Source organism: Mauremys reevesii, linkage group 3 (assembly GCF_016161935.1).
Source record: "Mauremys reevesii isolate NIE-2019 linkage group 3, ASM1616193v1, whole genome shotgun sequence".
Lineage (NCBI taxonomy): Eukaryota > Metazoa > Chordata > Testudines > Geoemydidae > Mauremys > Mauremys reevesii.
Genome location: NC_052625.1, coordinates 135,115,166 through 135,132,407, shown reverse-complemented (window position 1 = coordinate 135,132,407; position 17,242 = coordinate 135,115,166).

The following is a 17,242-nucleotide window of genomic DNA, read 5'->3' as shown; positions in this document are numbered from 1 at the left end:
CAGTAGAATTACAGATGAAGTGACTGATGAACTTAATAGTCTCTAAAATGTGTACTAAGATATTTTAACGTTCTTTGTCATGTGTACATTGGGGTCACACTAAAGCGCTGTTCATTTTTACACCTACTAAGACAGAACAGATTAGCATGTATGTGTTTCTAGGTTGTGAGGTAAGAGGAAGGACAAAATTTCCAAACACAACAGTTTCACATGCAATTTTCTACTTGAATTAACAATTTAATGCACATTTCTGTGAAAGTGCATCCTGTTATTTCACTTATATGGTATTCGCAACCTTGACTGAAGTCAGCAGAGAAGCCATAAACCAAACAGTATAGGACCTGAATTTCTCTGTCATCTACATGCCTAGAGACGGTCCCTCCGAAACACGTTTGAGGAATATTGATGGAGAAGCTTGTGCTACCACTGATCATGCAGTGGGAAGACTGAAAAGCAGTTTCCATGGCTGCTAATCTGGTATCTTTCATAAGCACTAAAAACACTTTAAAAATATTAAAACTCCAGTCATATAAATCCTCTGTCTCACTAGAAGTAAGGACACAGATAAGATCATCAGGCCTGGTCTACACTAGGACTTTAATTCGAATTTAGCAGCGTTAATTCGAACTAACCGCTCAACCATCCACACCAGGAAGCCATTTAATTCGAACTAGAGGGCTCTTTAGTTCGAATTTGGTACTCCACCCCGACAGGTGGAGTAACGCTAAATTCGACATGGCTAGCTTGAATTAGGCTAGGTGTGGATGCAAATCGAACTTAGTAGCTCCAGGAGCTATCCCACAGTGCACCACTCTGTTGACGCTCTGGACAGCAGTCCGAGCTTGGATTCTCTGACCAGCCACACAGGAAATGACCCGGGAAAATTTGAATTCATTTTCCTGTCTGGGCACTTTGAATCTGACGTCCTGGCTGGACATCGGGGCGAGCTCTGCAGCACCTGCAGCGATGCAGAGCTCTCCAGCAGAGGAGTTCATGTTATCTGTGAATAGAAAGAGGGACCCAGCATAGACTGACTGGGAACTCTTCGATCTGATCGGTGTGTGGGGCGAGGAGTCTGTGCTTTCGGAGCTGCGCTCCAAAACAGGGAATGCGAAGACCTACGAGAAGGTCTCCAAAGCCATGAGAGACAGAGGATACAGGCGGGATGCAACGCAGCGCCGCGTGAAAATCAAGGACCCCAGACAAGGCTACCAAAAAATCAAAGCGGCAAACGGACGCTACGGAGCCTGCCACCACTGCCCCACCAGTGACCGTGGACTCTGACGATGGGACAGTGTCGACGGCCAGTTCCTCGGTGATGTTCGCGGACGGGGAAGATGAGGAAGGGTTTGTGGAGGACGAGGCAGGCGAGAGCGCTTACAACGCTGGTTTCCCCGACAGCCAGGATCTATTCATCACCGTCACGGAGATCCCCCAACAACCCTCCCCGGCCATTAACCCAGACCCTGAATCAGGGGAAGGAGCAGTCGGTAAGTGCTTTAACCATGTTAACTTTTATTCTTAATATAACAGGAATCTTAACTGTGTGAAAAGGAGGTCTCTCTAGATATGGGGATAGAACAGAAATCATCCTTGGAGATCTCCACGAAGCTCTCCTTGCGTTAATCAAAAAGCATCAGCAGGAGGTTCCTGGGGAGAGCTGCCTTATTGGGTGCTCCGTGGTAGCACAGTTTTCCGCGCAAGGCTTTCATGAGGTACTCAGGGAGCACTGCCTCCCCGAGCACGGCTGCATCGGGCCCTGGTTCGTGCTGGCTTTCACGCAGCATGCGCTCTCTATCTCCTTCAGTGACCCTCCTCAGGGTGATCTCGCTCGGAGACTCCTGCATCTAATTAGGGTAATTACTGTAATTTTACGCCTGGTCCAAAGTATTTTTAAAAAATCTACGGACAGACGGCATAGCACAGACTCATCACGCAGCTGCGTGACGAGCGTAACGGAAAGCCAAAGAATATAATGGGCGCTCATGGAGGGAGGGGGGAATGAGGACGCAAGGTATCCCACAGTTCCTGCTGTCTCTGAAAAGTATTTGCATTCTTGGATGAGCTCCAAATGCTTCTAGGGTCAAACACAGTGTCTGCGGTGGGTCAGGGCATAGTTCGGCAATTTGCGCACACACCCCACCCACCACCAGAAGTGAAAACAATCCTCTGTTGACTCTTTTACATGTCACCCTATCTTTACTGAATGCTGCAGATAGACGCGATGGTGCAGCACTCAACACCAACATCCTTGCTCCCCCCACGCTATGGATGGCTGATGGTACAAAAAGATGGAAATCCGTCCTCATCATCAGCCTATTGGCACATGGGGCAGTGCAAAAGGGCTGGTAACCATGCCGATTAGCATCAGTAAGGTCGATCAAGGGCGCCTGTCCTAATTTTTGATGGCAGATGGTACAATATGGCTGGTAACCGTCCTCATCATTGCAACAGGGGGCTGAGCTCCATCAGCCCCCCCCCTTCATTGTAAATAAAAGATTCAATTGCCCCTGGACTAGCAGAGGGATGATGGGCTCCTTCATCCACACTCCTTAATGTCCTGCCTGGACTATCATTGCAGCTGGAGGCTTCCTTCCACTCATTTCTCACAAACAAGTCACTGTGTCTTATTCCTGCATTCTTTATTACTTCATCACACAAGTGGGGGGACAATGGTATGGTAGCCCAGGAAGGCTGGGGTAAGAACGGAATGAACAGGTGGTGTTGTTGCAGGAGCACCCCCTGTGAATAGCATACAGCTCATAATTTATGCAGGATCGGACACAGAGCAGCTGTGCTCTCTGGTTCTATGATACAGTGGTTCTCTAGTACACTTGCCCATAATCTAGGCAGGACTGATTCTATATTTAGATACCAAAAAGGAGGGATTGACTCAGGGAGTCATTCCCAATTTTTGCTTTTGCGCCCCTGACTGCTCGGCCAGGGGCACTTATGACAGCAGCAAATGGTGCAGTGCAAAAGGACAGGTAACCATGCCCATCTTATTAAGATCTTATTACCAATTTATGGTATGGTAGATGGTACAATATGGCTGGTAACCATCTCTGATGTCATGCAAAAGCAAAAGCATGCTGCTGTGTAGCGCTGCTGGCCCGCCTCTGTCAGCGGCATCTAGTACACATACGGTGACATACACAAAAGGCAAAACAGTGTCCATGGTTGCCACGCTATGGCGTATGCCAGGGCAATTCTGGGAAAACGGGCTTGAAATGATTGTCTGCCGTTGCTTTCCCGGAGGAAGGAATGACTGGCGACATTTACCCAGAATCCACCGCGAAAATGATTTGTGCCCCAGCAGGCACAGGGGTCTCAACCCAGAATTCACAGAGACAGCCTAGACTCAGTTAATTGTTCGCAAAAATGTATCTTTGCAAGGAATTCACTCCCTGTTTCCCATCTCACAGCTTCCACTGTCGCCAGACCTGCCACAGCATCCCCCTCGCAGAGGCTGGCAAAGATTAGGCGGCGAAAGAAAAAGACAAGGGACAAGATGTTCGAGGAACGTATGGGCTGCTACCTAGCAGAGGCGGACCAGCAGAGCCAGTGGAGGGAGACCGTCTCTCTGTGCCAGCGCTCACACAGCGAACGGGAGGAGAGGTGGCGTGAGGAAGATAAGCAGGCGACTGAAACGCTGCTTGGACTAGTGAGGGAGCAAACGGACACGCTCAGGCGCCTTGTGGATGTTCTGCAGGACCGCAGGAGGACAGAGACACCCTGCAGTGTATCTGCAACCGCACTCCCCTGCCACAAAGTCCCATACCCCCCTCACCGAAAATAATCAGGAGGAGGGGCGGCCGGGGACGTGAATACTGTCACTGCACCACAGCACAGTGCTCAAGTACCCAAAAGCTCTCATACCCTACATTTGCCGAAGTCCTTCACTTCCAGACTCACAGTAGTCCCAATCCCAGTCCCATCCCCTAACTGTCTACTTAATTAATAAAAATGCTTTGCTGTTAATTACTGTTTCCGTTATGTTTTTTCAAAGAAGACTGTGTTTGAATGGGGGGCGTGGGGAAGGGGGTGGTTAATTGCATAGGACAGTCACCTTTCCCAGGGTACAGACACGGGGGCAGGATCAGCAGCGGGTCACACACACGGTGCAGTCAGTAGGCACCCTGGTCGGTTTTTGGAGGTGGTTTCCAGGATCTGTGTGGGCAGGGGAGATGTGACTTTGCAGCGGGGGAGGGCGGTTACAGATCTTATACAGCGGTCCTTGTCCTGGACCGCTGAGTTACGCAGCTGAGGAATCTGTATCCATCCTCCTCCACCACAAGGTCACATATCCGCCCGCACACAGAATTCCATAAAGAGGGATGGCAGGCTCCGTTGAAAGAAGCATTCCGGCACTGCGGACCGCTCTAGGAGCAGGAGCCTGTCATTCCTTGAGTTTAGAGGCGGTCTTTACATCACCGCACACCCTACCCAGCACAGCCTGCGTCCCAGTTTCAACCCTTTCACGAAAAGTCATGAATAAAGAAACCTTTGTTAAGTAATAATGGGACATGTATTTTATTTTTACACGTGTGCTGGAAGTGGGGGTAACGGGGTGAACAGGGTATGTAACCGAAGAGGAGAGTCAACAGTAACTGGGTAAAGAAACAGGGGCAGGTTCAGCTTCTCTGTAAAGAAACTGAACAGTCACAGGTCACGCTGCTCGCTGCTCGCTGGTATTTGAAGAGTTCCTTGTCGCTGTCCCAGGCGCCTGTATAGGGCTTCATGAGCAAGTGCATTAGCGGGCAGGCTGGGTCCCCGAGGATGACTATAGGCATCTGCACATCCACAACAGTTATTTCGTGGTCCGGGAAGAAACTACCTTCCTGCAGGCGTCTGAGCAGCCCACAGTTCCTGAAAACACACGCATCATGAACCTTGCCCGGCCACCCGACGTTGATGTTTGTAAAACGTCCCCTATGGTCCCCCAGTGCTTGCAGCACCATTGAAAAGTAGCCCAATTTCTCAGCAGCTGACTGTAAAAGAGGTGGACGATAAAGTGCGAGGAGGAGAAAACGGCGATGATTGCAGCGGGCTCCATGCTTGCAGTGCTGTGGCGTCCGCGCTGTCACTGACCAGAAAAGTGCTCGAACAGATTGCCTGCAGGCGCTTTCAAGGAGGGAGGGAGGGAGGTTGTGATTGACGGTTCAATGACGACACTTACCCAAAACCACCCTCAACACATTTCTCCCCCCAGCAGGCATTGGGGGCTCTACCCAGCATTCCAATGGGCAGCGGGGACTGCGGGAACTGTGGGATAGCTTCTCACAGTGCACCGCTTCCAAAGTCAACGCTGGCCCCGTGAATGTGGACTCAGAAATTCGAATTAGTGTATTTAGTATGGATACACAAATTCGACTTCATAAGGTCGAATCCACAAATTCGAACTAAGTTGATTCGAAATAGTCTTGTAGTGTAGACAAGGCCTCAGTCTCAGAACCCATGACTCTACTGGAAATCTTTGATCAGAATAATAAATCTTTTTGGAGGAGTAAAAAAGCTGGAATATAAAATAATTTAATAGGAAGTCATCCCCCCCAACCTACCAGCAACTAGTCCAACTTCCCTATTAACCATGGAGAAACTTACTAAATTCAGTGGAATCTGAGAGTTTCCTTCTTGGCTCATCAGACAGTTCTGAGAATCCAGATGAAATACTGAACTTCCAAAAAAGTAGTCAAGTATAGAAGAGCAATCTTTAAAATTCATATCTGTAAATTAAGCAAAGAGACCAAAAGTAGAATCACTGTTTAAAAGTACAAGAAATAATAAAATTGTTGTGTCCCTGAACATGATACTCATAGCACAAGTTCATTGTTCTAGTTACCATTCCCAAAATAAAGACACTGATAATAACAACAAATATTGCCATGTGTCCTCCAACAATTTAACAGATCTTCGCGTTTACCAGTAGCTAGCTACTTACATCTTCAGTTTTACCAAAGTGCAAACCCATCTCCTTTGTAAAATGACCAATCACATTTTCTCTAGGAGGCTGCTTTTATGCAATTGAGCATGGAACTAATGAAGTTCCTAATAATCAATTAAATTAGGATGTGCTCTCCTCCCTGCTTTCACTTCAGGAAATTTGGAATCTATTCCTTTTGGTTCTCCCTCACAGCAGATTTTTAAAAGATTTGATTGGCTAAAACCAAAGCTGATACAGGTCTTTATCAACTTATGTGGCTACAGCTGTAATGGGAGAAGTTTACTTCTCCCACCTTTAGAATAGTTTCTGCAAGAGATGATTAGTAGGTTGATGCTTTGAATTTAAAAAAATTGAAAAACATATTTGAGCAAATGTTTTAAAATGCAAAATCATAGAAGTTACACCTCAGATGAAATTTGATCCTTCATATTTACCATGAATGTAGTTGTTCACTACTATGGGTAAAATATGCTTCTCCACATGAATTAAAACACCACTTAACTTTGATAAATGTATTTTTATTAATCCACTGAGATCTCAAGCAAAGACTTTCGGCCACAATTATTGTCTGAGCCAATTCTTGTTAAAGTCAATAGAAAGAATCTCATTGGGACCTATATATGGCATAAACGCACAAAGGAAATAACAACCTTTCAGCACTGAGAAGATATTATCCCCTCTACTTCTTAGTTTCAAATGTAAAATATTGTTACCAATGCTTAGCATGCAACCTGTAAGAAATGCAAAATGATATTCAGCAGATCAGCCAAGCCACAGCCTGAGAAAGGTAGTTAAAAAACTAGCAAATGGCTCCATCTGCTGTTAGTCTATAATGACGTGAGATCAATGTATACTCTACATCTGCTCTTTGAAGTACTGTACTAAAAAAGGCTTGTATTGGTAAATATTTCATGACACCCAGAAGAGATTAGGTGTCTTTGGGCATAAGTGTCTTTCCTGATTATTTAGGAATATGAATATTATATGGAAATGTTTCTCCCTTTTTCTCCCATTGCCTTTATTTTAGCTTTCTTTTTCTTTTATTTTTGTCTTCTACTTGGCATATTTCCTTAGGGCTGAGTGCCATCAACTGCAATTGTTTTGTATAATAGAGGCAAAGTGTTCAGTATCTCACATGTCAACCTGTGACCCAAAACTGAATGAATGTTGTGCTTCGTTGTTAATTCAAAATGGGTCCTAGATAAACATAATCCTATGTAGCCTTAATCTATTCACTGTCCAGGGTACCAAAGTAACCATAAACCAAAATTTTATAGGATTATTTTGTTTATATGTTACACTGGCATTTCATGTCTAAAACTAGCAATTTTATGCCAGATTGGGCATACTGTTTTACTGTCCTGATGTTCTGTAGTCGTTGCTTAAATCTACTGTGTGGCTAAATAGAAATCCAGATTAGATTCCTGGCTCTACCACTGACTAGCTCTTAGTCCTTAGGCAAATTATATAATCTATCTTTCTCCTTGGTAAACAAATAATCTTCCCTGTCAGAAATTTGCATTAGGCGGAGTGACAAGTCCAGGCTGCCCTCTTGTTAAATGGAGATAATGTTTACTCACTTTTCAAGATCTATAGATCTAAAAAAAATCAATAAATATTATTATTTACTGTTTGATTCATTATTAAGTGTAAACTCAAAGAAGACAGGGTTGCGACTATTGCTAGACATAACCAAAATAATTATCTGTCTGGAAGACATCCAGCATGTATTGTGTTTGACCATAAATAAATAATATTTCACCTAATTATATGATTAGATTGAGGGAACGTATCTGGGTGGGTAAAAGTTATTGGGTTTACATAAAAATGCTCTGTCTAACTGGATAAAAGTGTAACTCAACAGCTACAATGGTAAACAAGTGATCTTCCTTTAACACACTATACCCCAGTTTCACCCTGTTATATGATTATGATATATTGTGTACAAAGTATGTCTTGTGAAGTATAATTTGAAAACTCATAACTTACTGAACATTATTATCCTGGTAAAATACATATCACAACTATGTATGTAAAGTTATTAAACTCTACTGTATAACAATGATTTTACTGTAACATGTTGCAAAGTTAGAAAAGCAGGCTCAAATTAGTTTTTCAGAGACAGATACACCTGCATGCCAGCAGGGTGCTAAAGAGTTATTACCTGTTTAATCAGAGATTCACCAGCAAAGGAGTTGTAAACAAAGTATTTACAATTCACCTGAAGGACAGCTGGCAGAGCACATATGGAATGGAACAGCATGACCCTGTGACCCAGCAATGACTTTTCCAATGAAAAGGGTCAGAGGATAAAAAAGAGACAGTGACCTACTCCTCATCTCTCCTCGCCCATCTCTACTCATGGCAGCAAGATTGCTTGAAAGACAATAGGAGCATCATTGAACTGGGGGGGAATGGTCTTAACTGGAAGGCTTTCCAGGTAATATGGACTGCTGAAAGTTTTTGGGTCAGAGAAACCTTTTTGCTTTCAAATATTTAGCTTGGGAATTTAGTTAGGAATTAGTTTGCGGTTTTATTCTTTTATTTCTTGTGTGACCAGTTCTGACATTTATGCCTTTATCACTTATAATCACTTAAAATCTATCCATTTCTAGGTAATAAACTTGTTTTTTTACCTAATCCAGTGTGTGTTTGGATTAAAGTGCTTGGGGACTCCACTTGAGACAACAAGGCTGGTGCATACAAACATTACCCTTTGTTGGAATGTCAGACTAATATGAGGTTATATTGCACAGGGGTCTACTGAGCAGTATAAAATGCACATCCTAGGGTGCAAGGCTGGAGCTGGGGAATTTGCAGGTGTTGCCCTCTATGTAGTTCATGGCTGAGAGAACATTCATACAACTTAGCTAGGAGTGACTACATGCTAATGGCTGTGTGTGAGCGGAGCCTGGAGAGGCTGCTTGTCACTAGCAAAGCAATGTAAAAGGCACCCTGGGCTGGAGAGTTAAAGGGACACCGTGGTTCAACAGTCTAGACTGTACCCTGGGGGATGTCACACTTCCCTCTTAGTAACTAACACTAGACAAGGATGGCCTCTATTCCTTTTATTTTGGCTATGGAACCACTGACCTGCAAAATACAACAGTTTAGAGAGGTTAGGGTTATCCTTGGTGCTGTTCTAAGCACATATCACTTGGGGATTCACTCTCTTCAGAATTTTTCCCCCCTTTTCTGTGCTCTCCACAATGGATATTCTTCCCCTGCTCTTCCTCTGTTCTCCCCTCCACCCCAACTGAGTTCTTCCCCTTCTCTCTCTGTGCCAACCACCCCAGAAGATTCTCCTTCTGCATTGATTGATTGTATTCTCCCCAGGAACTGGAGGGAATGTGGGGAGTAGAGAAGAGAGAGTTCCCTGAACCTGCAGATGGTAGGCAGTGCTTGCAAGCAAAGGTAGGCAGGAAAAAAGCAGTCACTCCCCTGAGTCTGGGACTCAGCAGGGCCGTGAAGGCACCAGCTATGGGGCTTTGTGGTGGCTGTGGCAGCTGTATGAACAGCCACTGCTTGACAGCCTGGTCATAAAACATTGATAGAATTTGAAGGCTGTCAGGATTCCATATTAATTGGCAAAATCAGGCTTGGAGACAAAGAATGACACCAGGGAAATGACTGAGTGATTCAGATTTACTCTCCCATTTAAACTTAGATACCTGAGTATACTGAATACCTAGCATGAGTCATCAGCAGGGATTGAACTTGAGACCTCTCACATTAAAAGCTTGAGCCACCTTTTACCTATTGAACTAAAGTACTAACTTTCCTTAGCTAGCAGGTATAGCAGACTCATTAGCTGCATTTAGATTAACCACTAGAGGGGGACAAAGATCCTCAATATAGCATTCTGGGTTTCATGTGGTTATAACCCTATGAATAGTTTAGGTACTTGCACATAGTTAATGATAATCTACTATTCCATTAAATCAAATATGAACTGGAAAACAGGGTCATCTCTGGTCTTTGCCCATTTGAGACTTCCTTGATTTATTAACAATTGTTTGTTTTTTTTCCTGAATATTCTTTTTTCTATACGGACAACTTGTACAGACTATTGCAAAAATGACTAAAAGCCTGTTGCTACTGCCATAGCTGCTTTCAGGAAGAGTACTTTGCCCACTTAGAATAAACACAAAGATGAGAGAGGACCTCATATTTGAGATGCTGCTGCTACTGTATATGCTGCTTTCTGTGTCCAGCCTGACTTTACTTCTGTGGCACAGAATTGTTAATGACTACTTATGCCAGCATACTGTCAATGCACTACTGCTCATTACATATCTAGCTCCTTTGCTGCCATAAAGATTGCAAGAAGGCTGCAAATGAAAGGAGAAAAATCAGTCTTATGTTATGAAGCTTGATTCAAAGCCCATTGAGTTTAATCAGTGTCTTTCCATTGACTTCAGGGGGCTTGGGATCAGGTGTACGCTTCCCTCATAAGTATTTCCAAATCTTACCACTACCAAATAATTGGACCTCCAAATGAGTTTCACTCTAGTCCAGATATGAGCAATCACCCATCCATATGATTAATTATTGTAAAGTATTTTGAATATGTAAAATACTATGCAAATGCTAATATTCATTAGTATTTGTGGCTACTACCTTTTCAGCACTGGAGAAATTGCATCTGACTATAAAATTATATGCCACCAGTATCTTCTGTGCTTTACGACTTTTAACAAAACTTCCTACAAGATAATTTCTCTCTCATTTATGAGATGAAACATCTTAGATTTTAGATAATATTGTGACAGGGTCCCCGGGGTGCAACCTGGACTGTGGGACCACTGAACCCTCTGTACCACACACCTGGGCTGGCCCTTACACTGTGATGCTGATGTCAAGTTGCAAACCTCTGGCAGGTGTCCACAGGCAGCCACAGGCAGGGACACACCCAACTGTGGTACATGAATGATCTCCCAGCCACTTATGAACCATCAATAGGGAAGCTCTAACCAATTCCCCCCAGCCTTGCACCCCAGAACTGTACTGTCTTGCACTGACCAGAAGCCTGATTAGTGTAAATTCATTACTTAGTTCACCACTTCTTCACAGGAAAGTGGACATGCACTAGCCTTTGTAACCTGAGCAGATTTCCCAAGCACTGTAGACACACTAATTGATCAGGATAAAACATTAAAATAGGATTTTGAAATACAGAAAAATAGATGTTAAGTGATTATAAAAATAGAACATGCATTCTAAATCCTAAACTTTTAGTCTAAGCAAGAGTTGAATCAAACAGCTTTTCTCACAAGCAGCTTACAGTTCCTCAATACACAGGCTGTGACTACCTTCCAGCCTGGGACCATGCTTCAAGTGGTGATGTCACTGTCTCTCTTTTATACTTTCTTCACTGTGAGGTGGGTTAGTCTGTCTCCATGGCATACATGCCTTCTCCGAGAAGTCTCTGGGATAGTGGATTCTTTTCTTGATGGGTGCTGATGAGCCATTAATGCTGTCTGGCTATTGATGACTACTCTTTTATTCAGGGCCGGCTTTAGGAAGTGCGGGGCCCAATTCGAACAGTTTCGACGGGGCCCCGGCAGGGATGACTTTAAAAAAAAAACACACACACATGTAAAACACCACGTGGGGCTTGTACTCACTGGGCGGTGCTCCGAGTCTTCGGCGGCACTTCAGCAGTGGGTCCTTCACTCGCTCCAGGACTTCAGTGGCACTGAAGGACCCGCCGCCAAAGTGCCGCTGAAGACCCGAAGTGCCACCAGGTGAGTAAAAATTAAAAAGGCACCGCTAGCCAGGGAAGGGATTCTCACTGGGTGCGGGGCCCCTCTTAGGCGTGGGGCCCGATTCAGGGGAATTGGTGGAATAGGCCTAAAGCCAGCCCTGCTTTTATTGTAACTGAAAAACTGGTTGTGGGCCTTCCCAAATTCACAAACATATTTCAGTAACATGTATAGCAATACTTCATAACTTCACATGATAGCACATACAATCCAACAGGATATTAATGTTCAAGAGATTAAGACTTTTAAAATGATACCTCACAAGGCATACTTTATACAAAACATGTCATCATCATATTCACAGTGGTGATATGAGGATTCCAGGATGCTACTTTGAGGTACAGAGGGTCACAAATATACCTTGTTTTTCCTATGTATTTAATGTGAAGAGACTCTGATCTCTGTTCTGAGGAGCATCATTTCAGATAAAAGCTCTTCATATGTTTCCTAATGTCGAATTGCCCCATTTTTCCCAGTTCCAGCTTTACATGACTGCAGTTAAGCTCTTTGCCTTCCTTTGTGGTTTCTGTTTGCAGTAAAAAATGGTTTTGACAGTTAGTGAGTCTGTTTGGTTCTTTGCCGCATTAGATGGTCACTCCTTTTATCTAGCACTTGTATAATAATTCAACTTTGGGTGTATTTTTGCAAAATTCTGTAGGGATTTCAGCCAGGCCACCAGAAGGCAGAATCTCTCTTTTTGAGAATTCTCCCACAAGGATTGCTGCATGCATTATTTAGTGTTAAGAATTTTCTCCCTCACCCATCATTCTCTACTGAACTCCAGAGTCTGTCATGCTTCGTTGTTCTAAGCAGTGCCGGTGGAGCTCTAGTTCTGGTTTGGTTTATTTTGATGTAACCAACTTGAAAAAAAGAATCATTACTAAGCTGCAATTTTACATTTCTTTACTTGAATGACAGAGTCAGAAGTTCCAGTCCAATTGTGTATGCATGATGTGGCCTTTATTTTTAATCCTATAAAATTAGCAGAATTCAATAGGTTTCTTGTTCTAGTGTCATTCAATATTATACAACTTTCTTACCATTCTTCTTAGTTATCTTCTGTCTCATCCTGCTTTCTCTTCACTAAATTTCAAGTGGTGAGACTGCTCTGCATTTTTTTAACAGTCTGGCCTGGCATCCAAGAAAAGCCTCTTTCAGAAACTGTTTGTATAATCCCCTCCCCTCCTGCCCCCATTAATGGTATCATTGCTTCTGTGCTACTGTTAATGTCAAAAAGGAACTTGTAGCTTTAAAGGAACCATAATGTCCTGTGCTTAAGAAAACAAAAGATTCCTATGGCTGTTCCTGTCTGGAGGAAGTTTCTTCCCTGTGCTGACTGACAGCTCATTAACTGGCTGTAATCCAATCCACCACAGAGCCCATGTACGCACAGACAGCTCTTAGGAACTCTATAGGGTTCAATCCTAGCAGAAGTTGCTTTATATCCAGGCTTGGCAGACTTAAATTTTTATTTTTTATAAGTTTGATGGATAATTTCGATGTTTGTGTTTTATGCATGTTTTTAGTTTTTATCTATTTAAATGTTCACACTTGTAGGAAATTACAGGGGAGAGGGGGGAATCAACATTTATTTGACACCATGAGATTCAAAAAGTTCAAGCTATATAAACTGTGCTAAAACACAAATTGTCAAAATCAGATGTCAAAATAAACAAAGTAAATATCCTTAAATCATTAATCATGCCAGTTTTTACTATTCATTCGCTAGTCCCTTTGGAACAAGACTAATTCAAAAGTCTAAATCACTAGATTTTTACTCTATGTTCTCAAGCAGTATTTTTCTTACTTTGCCTACCTGTACATTTCTATAATGGATACAAATACTTTTTTGTTGGTTTGTGTTATGGTGAAATCTGCTTGCCAACATTTACTGATAAAAATGTACTCCTAACAAGCCTGCTCATGTCAATTTCATGTACAGATTGAGTCTTCTTGGTTCCTGCCATTTATCTGAGATGGATTCAGGTCTTGCTAACTGACCATGGATGTACAAATGCAGATTCTAGCTGCGCAGAACTGTTACCTGGCACCACGGGTGGTGGGTATCATAGGCCAGGGGAGGCTGAGCCTCCCCAAACAGCCTGGAGTGGCCCCGCCCATGCTTTGCCCCCAGGAGTGCCTGAATTCCCACGCCTCTTTCCTGGCCCAGGCTGGTGCTGGGGCCGTACAGGCTGCCACCTGGACTTGGGGAGGCTGGAGCTGGTGCCTGCCAGGCACTCCATTTGGAGGTGCTGTGGTGGCGGTGCCCATGCTGCATTCCAGGGTTGGGGTTTGGGGCACTGTGGTGATGTCACCCACCCAGCGCTCCGGGGCTCTGGTTGGGGGCACTGCCACCCCACACTCTGGGGCCGGGGTGCTGGGATGGCCCCCGGCTAGGGGGCCGGTGGCCATGATGGGGGTGCTCTGGGCTCCGGTGGGGGAGGGTGGCAGATGGGGAGGGGCAGACAGGGAGGGGTGGGGCCTCAGGCAGAAGGGGAGGGGCCAGGGACTAGCCTCCCCCAATGGCCAGTTCACCCACCGTCCATGCCTGGCACTCTAAAAATGGAACCCAGAGCAAAAATCTGCCTCATTTATCTTCACTGGATATATCATTAACATCATATTGATTGTCAAACCCTTCTATGGGTAATTAGTTAGCTTATGCTTTCAGTAATACAATAACTAGAGTCTCTGTAAAATTGCAAAAGCAGCAAAGAGTCCTGTGGCACCTTATAGATTAACAGACGTATTGGAGCATGAGCTTTCGTGGGTGAAATCCCACTTCGTCGGGTGCATGTCAAATTGCATTGTCCCTTTATTGCTATACAGTGGGAAAAAGAACTATGAAAGAATGGAGTCAAAGATTTGTTGACACTCTTCAATGCATAGTTTCGAGTGATCAGACACACCATGTGTTAACATTTTTCTGGCTTTCCCTTATACATGTATAGGCATATGGGATAGGGTGGGGAGAGATGTTCAGAATTGGGCTTTTAACCAAAGTTTTAAGTACAGGAAGTATAGTTTACTCCAAGGAAGTGTTATCTACTCCCTCTCATAACACAAGAACTAGGGGTCACCAAATGAAATTAATAGGCAGCAGGTTTAAAACAAACAAAAGGAAGTATTTCTTCACACAACGCACAGTCAACCTGTGAAACTCTTTGCCAGAGGATGTTGTGAAGACCAAGACTATAACAGGGTTCAAAAAAGAGCTAGATAAGTTCATGGAGAATAGGTTCATCAATGGCTATTAGCCAGGATGGACAGGGATGGTGTCCCTAGCCTGTTTGCCAGAAGCTGGTGTGATGCAGTAGGGAGCGGGGTGGATTGACCTGGGAATGTCATTTAGTTTTACTGGAACTGTCTGCATGGGGGATGGGAGAGCAGGGGATGACTTTAGGTGAGGGATGGTACCTGAGCCTGTAACCTGAGCCAGGAAAGGGGGTGGGGTGAGTCAACACCTTTGCCTGGGAAAGTGAACAAAGGGAGAGGGGGAGAGAAGGACCGGGAGAGAGTCTGCTGGAGAGGTTTTTGGTTTCAGTTTTGGGCTGGCTGGGAAGAGGCAGGGAACCCCAAGTCTGGGGTCTAAGATCCTTGCCCCCCAGAGGGACCTGGCTGAGGAGTCCTGGTTGTACCTACAAGCCCTGCTTGGGACTGTGTTCCTGTCATCTAATAAACCTTCTGTTTTACTGGCTGGCTGAGAGTCACAGTGAATCGCAGGAAGTGGGGGGTGCAGGGCCCTGACTCCCCCACACTCCATGACAGTTGGGAATGGGTGACCAGGGATGGGCTACTTGATGATTACCTGTTCTGTTCATTCCCTGTGGGGCACCTGGCATTGGCCATAGTCAGCAGACAGGATACTGGGCTAGATGGACCTTTGGTCTGACCCAGTATGGCCATTCTTATGTTCTTATCTATCTTTTCCTCCTCAGATACTGCATGTTTCTGACAGAAACAACTCTTAGCTGTACTTGTGCTATTTTATTTTGTTTCTGTATATAGTTCTTCATGGCGCTAATGGTTTTTTTGAATATCTATAAATATTACAGGTTGTTCTAATTTTACCTGTTTCTTACTCTATTGAGCGAGTGCATGTATAAAGCACAAGCCTCTACAACTTGGGAGCCTAAATGTATCTTACATTGAACAAATATTGGAAGCATAAATTCCAGGGCATAGTACTAGAGATGAATATTCAGAGGTGCTTATACTACACAGAATATGGATTTAGGCCAGGGTGGGTCAATGATTATGATATTCACATGTGAATGTTTCCATATGGGAGGCTAAGAATAGAGGGGCAACTTTTGGGGTTAGAGTAGACAATAAATAGATAAAAAAAGAATTAAGACCACAGAAGATAACAAAACAGCTTAGTCCAAATTTTTAGTGGGTCCTCTTGTATATACGGTATCTGCTGCACCACTCCAAAAAAAAAAAAACAACAAAAAACCTAAAACCACAGTCTGAGTCATCAATAGCACCCTAAGAACTTTCATTGAAGGTAAATTATCCCCTTGAACACTGGTTTAAGAGAACACTTATGACTTTGCAGCACTATAGTTTCCTAGTTTATCACACAGAGCTATAGTTCTATGAAAGAATCCTTGATTGTGTGTGTTTTTAAAAAATATTCTCCTTCTAAAATCCAAAGAGAAATAAACATGTCCCTCCCAGCTTCTAACCAGTACAAAAACCTAACCACTCTAGCTAGCTGATTTTAGATCTATTGCTTCTTAGTAGGCTATTTCTCTACACTTACTATCACTTAAAATCCTCCTCCCACAAAAAGGGGGCAATGACTGTATATATAGGGGCCCAAACCCCTCCCTTCTAACAGGTGTCAAGCTTACTTTATCCCATTGTAATACATTTCAGCTGGACCTCCTTGCCAGCCAAATTAGCAGAGATTATTTTTCTTCCCCGGTGCTATCCCTGAATCTGTGTGTGTCACAGAACACTAACAAAGGAAAGGAAAGAGCTTAGCTCAGACTATTAAAAATATGCCTCCTCATCTCTAAATTATTGTTACATAATACAAATTGAGTGTTTGGCTCTTCAGCAACTCCAACAGCAATAATTACAGCTCTCTGATAATGTGGCTTTCAACTCAAAAGTGAGTATTTTCTGATTTTACTTTTAAAAGGAATTGTGATGCTTTTATCTGCAGGAAGGAGAATATAATAAATTGGAAGACATGAAGAAATCAGAAAGTGGGTAGGAGAATAAAGAAAGATATAATGAATTATTCCAAATTCCTGTCCCAGGAATTTCATAGTATTATTGCAGTTAGTACCTTACACAATGCGTGTGGGAGTTCTGATATCCTGTATAGTGGCTGTATAAAGGATATAATAACACAATAGAGATAACCTTGTGATTCTTTCTGTAACCCTTACCCATGTTCCCCATTTTCCAGCTAATGTTTGTCTCCCCACTAGTTGCATTGTATCTTACATTTAGGCTCTGAACCTGCTAGCTGCTGCAAAGTAGGTTAACCTGTGAGGAGCAACCTGCAAGACTGGGG